Genomic DNA, 13,250 nt, shown 5'->3' with positions numbered 1-13,250 from the left:
TTGTTCTTCTGTAAAATACCATAGAAAATTGCTATGTTGACATCAATGATAAACACAGTCATGAATGTAACATATCTACAATACTCCCCCATAGGAATATCATTAGCATTCATGCTTCCAACACAGAGTTGTGCCTAAACTCTATAAAGGCAAGTTGTAAATATTTATGAAGGATTCTTCTCTGTTGATATTTTGCAGTAGTGTTATGCTCTACAACTTTTGTCTTCCATTAATAAAATAGCAATATTTCTTACCTCTTCTTGTCATTCATTATTGTGCATGCCTTTTTCCTTGTTTTGAAATTTCCTTTCCTTTTTTCTTAGAGTTATATGGTGTTTTTAATTTATTGATAATTATTTTATTATGAAGATATCCTTCCTTTCAACATTTAATCAATTCTAAACCTGCATGTGAGTTCTTTGAAGGTGGATTGGAGTCTAGATCTATGTATTGGAGTGTTTCATTGATGTTTTGTGTAATTTTGGGTAGAGTTGTAACCATAGTTCTATCTTGGCACATCACCTTTCCCTTTCAAAATTTTAATTTATGTTCTCCTTCTCCCTTTTCCTCTCAAGTAGTAGTTTAGGTGCACCCTGATAGTGAGAAAACTGACCTTCTCTAGAGATTTACCCTCAGAGTGCAAGTCCCACACTTGGAGGTTGTTTCCATATTACACAAGGTCACTTAAGGTTCATAACTCAATCAAGGGTGCATACTTTTGTGTCAATAGTTTTTGGAACACCCAGTGGGATAATTATTTAAAGATTTAAATTAGTTTCCAGAACCTCCACTAGTCATACCACAACTTTTGGCACGCCTAGTGGGACATAGATTTAGCTTTATAAGTCCACTAGTCAGCCGATATGTGACCTATTCATTAAGAAATTGGGCATTTTTCTTAGTGTAATTAGCCTTTGGAGGCCTTCCATCAAACACCATGTTGAATCTAAGTGCATATACTAGTTTAAATAGACCTAGTGTTGGTATGATTTTTATAGTTTTATGTTTCCTTAAGATTTCTATGAAGTTGTATCCTTAGATGCCTTATCATGGACCCACTTCATAGAGATTCCTCCCATTTTCCCCCATTTAATGAAGAGGCTAGTTTTACTCTATATCTTTATATTATTTTTGTTCATGAATGTGTTGAGATTTCCCCCTACAAGTTCATATCAGTACAAGAGTTCCAGGAGCAACAAGACATGGAGAAATAATCAATCCCATATGTTAATTCCTCCTTATGTTTGGTCTCCCCTAAAACATTTCTAAAGGGTTCATCTCTGTCTGTATTTTGTAGCATTGTTATGCTCTACAACTTTTGCCTTCCATTAATGAAATAGTTCTATTTCTTACCTATTCTTGTCATTCATTATTGTGCATGCCTTTTTCCTTATTTTGAATGTTTCTTTCCTACTTATTAGAGTTCTATGGTGTGTTTAATATACTGATAATTATTGTATTGTGAAGATATCCTTCCTTTCAATATTTAATCAATTCCAAACCTACATCTAAGTTCTTTGAAGGTAGATTAGAGTCTAGATCTATGTATTGGAGTGTTTTATTAATGTTTTGTGTAGTTATGGGCAGAGTTGTAACCACAGTTCTATCTTGGTGCATCACCTTTCTATTTCAAGATTTTAATTTTTGTTCTTATTGTCCTTTTTCCTCTCAAGTAGTAGTTTAGGTGCATCCTGATAGTGAGGAAGCTGGCCTTCTCCAAAAATTCAACCTCAAAGTGCAAGTCCCACACTTGGAGGTTGTTTCCAAATTACACAAGGTCACTTAAGGGTCATACCTAAAGAAAGGGTGCATGATTTTGTGGCAACACTTACCATATTGAGGATTTTGTTATTAAGAAGGGACATCATGTTAAACAAATATAAGAATGGAAATAGAAATGGCGAGTATAAAAATAAACCTTGAAACAAGAAAAAATACATCATTAATGATGGAGTCATAGATGCTCCTAAGAAAAAGAGCTAGCCTTCCATTTGTCTAATGTTATTTATGCTGCCAAATAATAAGAGACTTCAAAATCTCAACCCTTTGACAAAACTAAGAAGTCTTCTAAACTAAAATGTGTCTACACACTGATGGTAGAATCATACGAGGTAGTCCTAAAGACCTTGCTTGCTAACAAGCTTATCACATTACCTGACAACACCCAACCCTATGACCCAACCATCTAGTCTATTTGGTGGAGAGATGACCACTTTTTAAACTACCATAGGAGTAAGGGACACACCACAAAAAATTCTTTCAAGATTAAGGATGTCATCCAAGACCTCATTGATGGAGGAAAGGTTGTTACAAATGGCTTAGTTAAGAATTATGATCACAAGTCCTTTAAGAAACCATTACCTAAGTATGAAAGGGGTAACCATCTCATGCTAACAAGAAGGATCATGATACTAAGATAAACTACACTTACACTGATACAGACAATGTAATCAACATGTTGGAACCCGTTGAACATATTTGCATGATGTGTCCTAAATTTGACAAGGAACCAGACTATGATACTAATGATGAAAATTCTAAAGTAGTCTCAAAAACACACAGCTCTTAGCAAAATTGTAGAGACACTCGGCCTAAGGTAACTCTTAAGGTGACATAATATTCCTCTTCTCATGGTAAGACACTTAGCATTGTCACTAGGGGGCAATCTAAGGTATTCCTCAAAGTAGAAAATGATCCTAAGAATACATATTTCCATCTTTGAGTTGCTAGAATTTTCTCTTTTGGACAATGAGATTCTTGAAAAGGCTTTACGAATAGCCAATGTCCCCACAAATATTGATGTTGAGAGGTTCCAAGATATGGTCAACCACATCTCCTTGCCTCACTATCTCACTTTATCTAAAGAAGATGACAAGTCCCTTGGTCATCCACACAATCTAGCCCTCTATATTTAATTCCAAATCTTTTGCACTTTAGTTCACCAAGTTTTGATAGACAATGACATTGGGCTAAATATTATCTCCTTTAATTTAATTCAACAACTCAGAATATCAGAATTTTCTATCGATCCTAGACAAAAAATTAATATCAAGGCATACACTAAAGATGAATGATCTTCTAAAGGCCTAGTTGTGCTACCTATCCATGTGAGTCCTATAGAGAAAGATGTGGTCTTTAAAGTCCTAAAAATCCTTCTTGCATATAATCTATTTCTAGGAAGACCATGGATCCATGAAATGCAAGTTGTGCCATCGACATACCATCAATGTATTAAATTCCCATTCAATGGTGTAGAGATCATTATTCTAGGGGACAACTCCATGTCTATTAACATGCTCAATACTACAAAAATGCTAGTCCCACATAATCACTCTTCTTGTGATCTCAAACCATCCCTTAAGGCATCTGAACAAAAACTGAAAATAATGAGCCTTGGTATGGGAGAATATAATTTAGATTTTATTCTCGAATTACTGGTTTCTCCAAGATCTTATGGAAAATCTTCTAAGAAAATGAATCCCTTGGCTTCTTCCATGACTTTCTTTGGGACCTTTGTCCAGTCATCCATTCCTTTAGAAGAAGAGAAGGAAGACCAAGCTTTAAGAGATTAGAACTATAGGGAAGAACAAGATGTTGAGGATGTTATTGTTACTACCCCTATTTCTCCCAAATACTATGGAAAAGGCTATAAGTTCTTGAAAAACATGGGCTATCATGGCCAATGATCCTTGAATGGTGACACAAAGGCTCTTGTAGAACCCCTTAGTCATACTAAGGGAAATAAAAGCAGAGATACTATTGGTTTAGGCTTTGGTAGATGATGAATTACCAAGGTTCAATAGAATGACCCCTATGGCTAGTGAATCAGAAGATGGTGATCCACCCTTTGCTACATTCTCTACACAAGAAGAAGAATTCATGCCCCCTACTTTCCTCCTTTGGGGAGAAAAAACAATGATCACCAATAATGATGTTGAAGCCTTTACATATAGACAACATGAATCTGATAATGAAGATCCTAATAGAGGTAGAATAAGAGAAAATATTGCTTGACTACTAGCCCAAAATCAGAGTATCAATTTCGGTGAATATGGATGGGAATCTCTTTTAGATGCCTCTTGTGAATTAGAAGTGGATGTCATACATGCCTATATCACCCAACCCAATGTAGTTGATGAGTCTAGTCTAGGTTCTAATGAGTTTGGTTCACAATTTGCTTTAGTGGATCCCATTGATCCTTCTAGGCCTCCTCTTGATTTAGATTCCTTTGGACATTTCTCTATAGGCTCAACTTCTCTTATCACTAGAGATGATTCCTTCCATATAAACAATCTGAAATCTTCCACCTCCCTTTCACTCATACACCTCAATCCCATAGATTGGTCTATTCAACATCAAATACCAAAGCTACCATCCTTCCAAAATGACTATGAGATTGCCTTCTATCTAAATGCTATTGAACCTATGGTGTCTTCCATTAGTGAACCAATGACTTATATGATAGAGACAGATATCAAGTACCCCAGTCACAAAATAAAGAGAAAAATGAAAAAACAAGTGTTCAGATGTCGAAAACCACTTTGTGGCGGTATCTAAACCTCAAAATAGTGAAAATAAAGACATATCCAAGGGAAAAAAACCTCTTTGAGGCACTTGAGGATGAGGTTCTTGGTAGTCTCCCAAGCTATTTTCAAGACAAGTCATCAGTTTTGATCGAACCAATGTAGCCAATCAATCTAGGTATTGAGGAGTCTCCTAAGATAATAAATGTGGCTCAATCCCTCTCATTAGAAGAGAAAGACCAATTTATAAGTTCTTTAAGGAACATAAAATCATTTTTTTATGGACCTATGTTGATATGCCTAGTCCTGATACATAACTAATTGTGCACCATCCCTCCATAGCTCCTGGCATCAAACTAGTCAAACAAAAGCTGAGAAAAATATATCATCATATGGCATTGTTAGTTAAAGTTGAGCTTAAGAAACTATTAAATGCCAAATTCATTCGAGCTATTGACTATATGGAATGGATCTCTGTCATGTCCCCTAATTAGGGTAATATAAGTAAATTATTATGAATAAATAAATATATTATTTCTTAATGTTAAAAGAAATATTGATATATTATTAATGGTATAATATATTATTAAAGAATAAATAATAATATATTACTAAGGTAATAAGCTAATATTAAAGGTGAAATAATTATTAAATAAATATTAATAGTAGTGCATCAAGCATTATTATATAATATTGATATATAATTATTATTATGATAGTATAAAAACATATAAATAAACGATTAATGATATTAGATTATGAAATGGACATATTCAAGGATAATATTATAATATAACTGAGAATTAAATATTATTATAAATAATATATAAAGAAAATATACTATGTAATAGTATTAAGAATAATGATACTACTAATATTATTATTAATATAATATATAATATGTTATAATTACATTATAAATCAATAAGATGGTAATATATCTAACTATTATCACATTTGAATATAAATACTATTGATAACTAAAGATAATGAATTGATTAACTAATCATATATTGAATATCACTGATATATTAAAATAATAACTTTGTTCAAAATTTACAATGCAATATATATCAAATGAAAAATGAGAATTTTGAAATATAATATTGATAGTAATGACCTATTATATATAATAAAATATTAAAATACTAATGTTAAATATTATTTCAAAAAATAAAATATTAGCATTTATTATAATCAATACCAAGTGACTCAGAGCAAGGTCATGACCTTTCCCTCAACACCTTATATATTCTAACTATATCAAGAGATTAAGAAGGATAATCATATCTAATATCTACTCTTCAGAATGAATATCAATATCCATTATCAATGCCAAGAATAATATACACTAAGGGACTTTGACTAAACAAATATCAATTAAGGGAACTAACCATTCCATTGGTTAGTTATACACATAATGATTGTATTAAGCAAGCAAGTCTGATTACAAGCAATTATATAAAGGTATGATTAGAAGGGTGCAATTAAACAATAACCAAGATACGATCAAGGAAATCTATGACTATTTGGTAATTAATGGATGCAACTATTCAAAGATATTTAAGGAGGGTCAACCCTCATGTCCAATGGTAATATATTGTCGGTATCCATATTTCATCTGCTCAATCAACATTTACCTTTGGCATCAAATAGGTTGCATAGATGGAAGAATAAACCTGAAGATCCATCATCATAGAAAATGTGGCAAAAAAAATATATAAAAGGGAAAAGTCGGAAATAAACAATGACTCCCAAAATGGATTCATTACAAGTGGTATGAGAATAGAAATCCTGCCAACCTGTGAAGAATAGTTTATGAAATCAATTAGAGGATATGCAGAATGCCGAGTTCAAGGCAGCAGTAGCAGAAGACGAAATAGTGAATAAAATTGAATCTGGAGTCAAAGAAAGGAATGCTAATAACGTGTATGCAAATAATTTGCTTTTACAGATTGCTAAAATAGTGGGAGTTCCTACTGATACCTCCACCTTGAAACAAGAGTTTGAAGAGTTTAAAAAGGATATGGTAGATGCCCAACTTCAAAAAAATCAAGTAGTGGTTCTACAAATGGAACAAATCATCAGATTGCTTGGTTGGGCAAATGTTGCATCATCTGCCAAAGAGAGAGATCAGAAATACCACGACAAGAGGATCTCCTTGGGTAGTCATCCTTTGCCTCCCTTACAATCTTGTTATTGCCCGATTTCACAGGAAGTAATGGAAGATCCTATTGGGATTTGCTCTGGACAGACATTTGAAAGGAGTGCTATTGAAAAATGGTTTGCAGAAGGGCATACGACTTGCCCTTTGACTAACCACATGCTCACCAGCAAGGAGCTCAGACCAAACATCATCCTGCAAAGATCCATACAAGAGTGGAAAAATAGAAATACAGTCATCACAAAATCTCTACTGAAACCTAAACTAGAGCCTGGAGAAGAATAGGCTGTGTTGTATGCTATAAATGAGCTTCTGAGATTAAGTGATGAGAAAAGACGTAAAAATAGCCTACATACATTGCTAGCAATGAGATAAAATGACGTCTCCTCTAAGGTTTCTGTAACAATGTAAGATATTTTAGTACCACAGTGCAAACTCAAATTGTTTTACTAAATGATGGACAAATCTACTCAGGCTCACAACGAAGTACATCTTTTGGAAGAGGCTATTATTGATACAGTTTAAACTCACTGCATAACTTTATGTGGATAAAGAGAAAATGGCAGTGAAGATGTGGGTTGAATGTCTACGAACCTGTTATATATCAAGGGCATTAAAATGACAAACCTAAAATATCATTGTCACGATATTAGTAGGCACCAATGGCATCGGGAATGTTATTTATTTCCGCATATATCTATTCATAGTACTAGAACCTAATTCATTGATGAAATTTTTTTGTGTTCAATACCATCGAATTGAGGAAGTATCTAGTAATGATAATAAGTAATAATGTGAGTGTGCTAGTGATTAATGTCAAAAGGAGGTGTATAAAAATATGCTTCATTCTAAGTTTGATATAGATGTTCTATGAAAGTGGAAAATGTGATATGATAGTAGTGATATAAATCACAACTTCTATGTACCTGTGGGTGGCAGTATGGAACGATTCCTCATAGTGAATGATATTGCTGATAATGAATATCATAGAGGAACTGTTCTCACGGATGACCAACCAAATTGGATGGTAGGTTGCTGCGTGGGCTCAAACTGATCAATTTACATTCAATTATCTCAGAATATCCTTCAAAGAGTACATATTGAGCAAAAGATGGTGGTATTGCTTAGGGTCAATACAAAATCATTGAGAGTTCTTTCTCCATGTACATTCTACAAGTCAACGTCAATGTGAACTTGATCAGGGAATTCCAGCGGCAATCATGATTATCGAAGAACAAGACCATTACAAAAGGAGAGAACTCATAATTCTATTTCCTTCCTCCATTCAAGAGACACATCAATCACATACCAAAGACTATTCGGGAAATAAGTACTTGTAATACCTAACCCTAATCACATAATCAAAAGGGGTGAATGAATTTACTTCCCGATATGGCAGAATTAGAAAATAAAAGATATGGCTCTCAGATTTGCTTCCCACACTAAACATCTCGGAGGATAACCCACGAGAAACTCTGCTTTACTTCAACGAAACAAGACATAGGCATAGGGGTGGCCTGTTGCGAGAAAAATTGTGGAGCCTATTGGAAAAGGAACCACATTTTGTCATCGAAGAAGGATTTTGCAATAGCGTGGGCCGTGGGCAATCTATACAAGGTATGCGAAATGCAAAATTTTGCGTGCATCCAGCTGGAGATACCCCCACTTCTTGTCGCCCTTTCGACGCAATCGCTAGCTTGTGCATTCCAATTATTATTAGTGACAACATTGAGCTTCCATTTGAGGGCATGATCGACTATACAAAATTTTCTGTGCATGATGCATTGCAACCAAAATGGCTTGTTAATCATCTTAAAGCCATAAGTGCAACACAGCAAAGGAAAATGAGTGAGATTATATCTCAAGTTCAACACATTTTTGAATATGAGAATGATCATCTTGTGGGCATTGGCCCTGCCGTCAGAGACGGTTTAAGACATCCATCTAGTGTTGAGGAAGGAAACTCTGCCCAATCGATCAAATAATTAATCTGCTCTTCCAAAGTGCACGAATCAATGACTTGTTGGATTACAGATAACATCCATAATAACATTTGAAATGTCAACACTGCCAATTGCAGCCATGAGTAGCATCACTGTGATGAAAATGGACATCATAATGTGTAGGGAGATGACCAGTAATGAGAACAACCCCATAAAACCTGTCTAACATATAAAGTAAAATTTGAAATCAGAAAGTTTTGCATGATATATTCATCTCAATGTCAGAGACAGCATAAGAAGCTTCCAACAAAAGAGGTGAAACTTTTGGTATATGATTGAAACTATTGCACTATAAAGAATAGAAACATATCAAAATTGGCGATGATGGAAAGAGACGTGACACATTTTAAACATGTGCAAATAGCATAGTTGGTTATTATAACTAATAACTAACTCCTTCGCTTCACTTTTTTCTCAAATAATCTAAGTTAAGAAATGTAGAAATGAAAGATTATTCAAAGGCCATAATTGTGGCAAGAAAAAATAATGGGGCCTCATCGATTTCTATTTAGCAAAGGACCACATCAACACGAAGGCAATATCAACAATGGAGAAATAACACAAGAGGATGCTTAGTACTGATCATTGTTTAACCAGGACTACAAAATCATATAAAGGATATAAATATATTATTCCAATAGTTAGTGATATCGGAAGAGATAAAGCACGGGAAAAGATTAAAGAGAATATTGTTAAAGGTAATATTGAGGTAATGTTAAGGTAATTACTATTTGTTTATTTCGTCATGAATCTATGAATTAAGTGAATGATAGATTACTCAATGTATTTTCTAATGATAACGAGAATACATATTAAAATATATACATTGAGTATATATATACATAAGGAAATAAACAAGGGAAAGTGGATAAGAAGTTACCCTATACTCCTAAATCATCACTTCAAAAGCATAATGGTAATGAGGTATGGTAAGGAGGTAAGTTATTCATATATTGTTACTATATGGAAAATTGTTATATTGTTATTAGATGAAAAATTGTTAACACAAGATATAGTTATTAGTATCTTTCCCATTATTGACATATGTAGTTATTGAATAGTCTAACTCCTACTATCAATATCCTGACTAAATAGTTATATATAAAATAAAATGGGATCGATTTTCAAGTTGACAGGAAATAATCAATTATCATATTATAATATGATAATTAGGATTAAATAATGATCAAATGGGTTGAGAAATTAAAAAGGTGTTGCATGAGCCATGTCAAATGTTATCCCACCACTCAAGTGAAGTATTAAACACCATGGAAATATATGAAACGAGGTGTAGTGACCTATCATAGTTTAGTGACTACTGGTTTTACACCTGACATTACAAAAAAGTAAATACATGTCCATAAAGTAGTGTATATTCCAAAAAAAGAAAGAATTTAACTAATTATGATAGAAGGGAAAGACATGTGATTAGATAGTACATAGGGGTCTATTTCTCATCCACATTATGACCTCTTAAGATAGGGAATTGGTGGAGGGAGAGGCAGAGTAAATTCGAGCACTTGACAGATATCCTCCAAGGAACTGCTTGTAGCTTGTTTCACGCACCCTCTGCACTGTCAATCTACCATCTCAAGATGATCATCATGAGGAGAGAGAAAGATTCCTATTCATTAGATTAACTCTCATCTTCTCATCCACACTATGATATCCTAAGGTAGGGAGTTGGTGGAGGGAGAGGCAGAGTAAATTTGGGCACATTACATTTATATCCTCTAGGGAATCGCTTGTAGCCTATTTCACATGCCCTTTGCACCGTAAATCTACCATCTTATGACCATCATAATGAGGAGAGAGAAAGATTCCTTCAAAAATATTATGTAAATGAGAAAAGGGATCACCACAAAACTCATCTTTTCTTTAGAGCTATTATATGTTAATAATTATGTGTTGTAGGATCCATGATCAAAAGGCATATTAGGGAAGTACATTTTTCATTCCTTTTACTCTACTTCATTGTGAAAATCAACAAAGAATGTATGATGTTTCTACATCGTGTATACTTTGTGTCTTCATGCATTAATGTGTCTTCTTTGTGTATGCTTCGTGTTTGCAAGTACTCAGATATTTACTTCATGCATTATGACATTAACTACATGCATACCTTATGTATTCTTTCATTCTAGTGTATAACTTGTATATTGAATTCACAATAAAAGTTTAGTATAAACAATCATTGCTTGAGGACAAGCAATTTGAGGAAGGGCGAATTGTCATGTCCCCGAATTAGGGTAATATAAGTAAATTATTATGAATAAATAGATATATTATTTCTTAATGTTAAAAGAAATATTGATATATTATTAATGGTATAATATATTATTAAAGAATAAATAATAATATATTACTAAGGTAATAAGGTAATATTAAAGGTCAAATCATTATTAAATAAATATTAATAGTAGTGCATCAAGCATTATTATATAATATTGATATATAATTATTATTATGATAGTATAAAAATATATAAATAAACGATTAATGATATTAGATTATGAAATGGACATATTCAAGGATAATATTATAATATAATTTAGAATTAAATATTATTATAAATAATATATAAAGAAAATATACTATGTAATAGTATTAACAATAATGATACTACTAATATTATTATTAATATAATATATAATATGTTATAATTACATTATAAATCAATAAGATGGTAATATATCTAACTATTATCACATTTGAATATAAATACTATTGATAACTAAAGATAATGAATTGATTAACTAATCATATATCGAATATCATTGATATATTAAAATAATAACTTTGTTCGAAATTTACAATGCAATATATATCAAATGAAAAATGAGAATTTTGAAATATAATATTGATAGTAATGACCTATTATATATAATAAAATATTAAAATACTAATGTTAAATATTATTTCAAAAAATTAACATATTAGCATTTATTATAATCAATACCAAGTGACTCAGATCAAGGTCGTGACCTTTCCCTCAACACCTATATATATTCTAACTATATCAGGAGATTAAGAAGGATAATCATATCTAATATCTATTCTTCAGAATGAATATCAATATCCATTATCAATGCCAAGAATAATAGACACCGGAGGGACTTTGACTAAACAAATATCAATTAAGGGAACTAACCATTCCATTGGTTAGTTATACACATAATGATTGTATTAAGCAAGCAAGTCTGATTACAAGCAATTATATAAAGGTGTGATTAAAAGGGTGCAATTAAACAATAACCAAGATATAATCAAGGAAATCTATGACTATTTGGTAATTAATGGATGCAACTATTCAAAAATATTTAAGGAGGGTCAACCCTCATGTCCAATGGTAATATATTGTTGGTATCCATATTTGATCTGCTCAATCAACATTTACCTTTGGCATCAAACAGGTTGCATAGATGGAAGAATAAACCTGAAGATCCATCATCATCATCATCATCATCATCATATATATATATATATATATATATATATATATATATATATATATATATACAAAAGGAAAAAGTCAGAAATAAACAATGACCCCTAAAATGGGTTCATTACAATCGCCAATGTTGTGCCTATGTCAAAACATGACAAATCCATCTGTCTATGTACTAATTTTAGGGATCTTAATAAAGCATGCCCAAAGGATGACTTTTTTCTACCTAAGATTGACATGATAGTGGACATGACTATGGGTTATGAAATGCACTCCCTAATGGATGGTTTCTTTGGGTACAATCAAATTAAGATATCTCCAAAAGACCAGAGAAAACAATTTTTACTTATGCATGGGGAACCTTCTATTGGAATGTAATGCCATTTGGGCTTTAAAATGTTGGCACTACCTATCAAAGGGCCATAACCACTACCTTTCATGACATGATGCACAAAAACATGGACTATTATGTTGATGACACTTTGTCCAAATCCAAACAAAGAAGCACTTACTTGTCAGACTTGGCTTTGATATTGGACCATATGGAACAATTCCAACTGAGGCTAAATCCAAAGAAATGTTCTTTTGGCATCATGTCAGGAAAAGTGATAGGGTATATCATCTTGGATATGGGCATAGAGGTAGACATTGAAAAGGTACAAGCTATCATGGACATGCCACCTCCTAGAAGCATTAGCCAACTGAGGAGTCTTCAAGGCTGCCTTCAACCAATATGGAGGTTCATCTCTCAACTTGTTGATAGGTCACAACCCTTCAACAAGAATATACATAACGGTGCATCCTATACATGGAATGAAGAATGTGAGAAAATCTTGACTCAAATAAAGGAATATCTAGCCAAGCCTCATATTCTCATGCCTTTGATTCAAGGGAAACATTGATCCTCTATATCTTAGCTACAACAAATTCATTAGGAGATTTGTTACAACAACAAGATGAAAATGGGAAAGAAAGGTCCATTTATTAAATCATTCATACCTTGTTAGCCTATGAGATCAATTATAAATACATTAAAAAGGATTTAGTAGTAGTATTTGCATCCCAAAAACTCATATATTATATACTTGCACATACTACACAATTGGTTGCAA

Source organism: Cupressus sempervirens, chromosome 10 (assembly GCF_028749045.1).
Source record: "Cupressus sempervirens isolate cs-2001-9-10 chromosome 10, ASM2874904v1, whole genome shotgun sequence".
NCBI lineage: Eukaryota > Viridiplantae > Streptophyta > Pinopsida > Cupressales > Cupressaceae > Cupressus > Cupressus sempervirens.
This window is presented reverse-complemented; position numbering follows the sequence as displayed.